The 1,226-nt window shown below is 49.2% G+C and overlaps 1 protein-coding gene across 1 annotated transcript in view; it reads left to right on the top strand.

Moving 5' to 3' along the window:
- The window catches only part of LOC104287548 (rho-related GTP-binding protein RhoF-like), a 7,765-nt gene that overhangs the window by 4,183 nt on the left and 2,356 nt on the right, over window positions 1-1,226 (top strand). The window lies entirely within an intron of this gene.

The following is a 1,226-nucleotide window of genomic DNA, read 5'->3' as shown; positions in this document are numbered from 1 at the left end:
CCAGCCCCCTCTGGCTTCTGGGCTGGGGCGCACCTATACATGTATATAGGTGGGTGTGCTGCATGTATACGGATACATACGTGCATGTGCTGCATGAATAGAGGTGGGCTTGTGCGTGTGCTGCGTGTATAGAGGTGCGTATGTACATGCGCTGCACGTATATAGGTGTCTATGAATATGTGTCCCATGTATGTAGGTGTGTATGTGCATGTGCTGCACATATATAGGTGTATATGTGCATGTGCTCCATGTATATAGGTGTGTATGTGCGTGTGCTGCACATATATAGGTGTATATGTGCATGTGCTGCATGTATATAGGTGGGCATGCATATGTGCTCCATGTATATAGGTGTACATGTGCGTGTGCTGCATGTATACAGGTGTGTATGCATATGTGCTCCACGTATATAGGTGTGCATGTGTGTGTGCTCAATGTATACAGGTGTACATGTGCACGTGCTGCCTGTATATAGGTGTGTATGTGCGCGTGCTGCACATATATAGGTGTACGTGTGCGTGTGCTGCCTGTATACAGGTGTGCATGCATATGTGCTCCACATATATAGGTGTGCATGTATATGTGCTCAATGTATACATGTGTACATGTGCATGTGCTGCCTGTATATGTGTGTATGTGCGTGTGCTGCACATATATAGGTGTGTGTGTGCGTGTGCTGCATGTATACAGGTGTGTATGCATATGTGCTCCATGTATATAGGTGTACATGTGCATGTGCTGCATGTATATAGGTGTGTATGCATATGTATGTGCTCCACATATGTAGGTGTGCATGTGCACGTGCTGCATGTATATAGGTGTGTGTGTGAGTGTGCTGCACATACATAGGTGTATATGTGCATGTGCTCCATGTATATAGGTGTCTATGCACACGTGCTGCATGTATATAGGTGTGTATGCATCTGTGGTCCATGTATATAGGTGTACGCGTGCATGTGCTGCACGTATATAGGTGTTTATGTGCGTGTGCTCCACGTATATAGGTGTGCACGCATGTGTGCTCCACATACATAGGTGTGCGTATCTATGCACACGTGCCGCACGTATACAGGTGTGTATGTGCGCGTGCTGCACGTATACAGGCGACCCTGCCTGCGTACTCCACATCTATAGGTGCCGGTGCATACGTGCTCCGCGTCGCTGTGCCTATGCGCACCGGGAGCACGCGCGGCGGCGGAGGGGCGGGGCCGGGCGGGGCGTGGCCA

The sequence above is a fragment of the Charadrius vociferus genome, unplaced genomic scaffold (assembly GCF_000708025.1).
Source record: "Charadrius vociferus isolate BGI_N301 unplaced genomic scaffold, ASM70802v2 scaffold115, whole genome shotgun sequence".
NCBI lineage: Eukaryota > Metazoa > Chordata > Aves > Charadriiformes > Charadriidae > Charadrius > Charadrius vociferus.
Note: the sequence above shows the minus strand (reverse complement) of the source record. Positions and strands in the feature narration are given on the sequence as shown.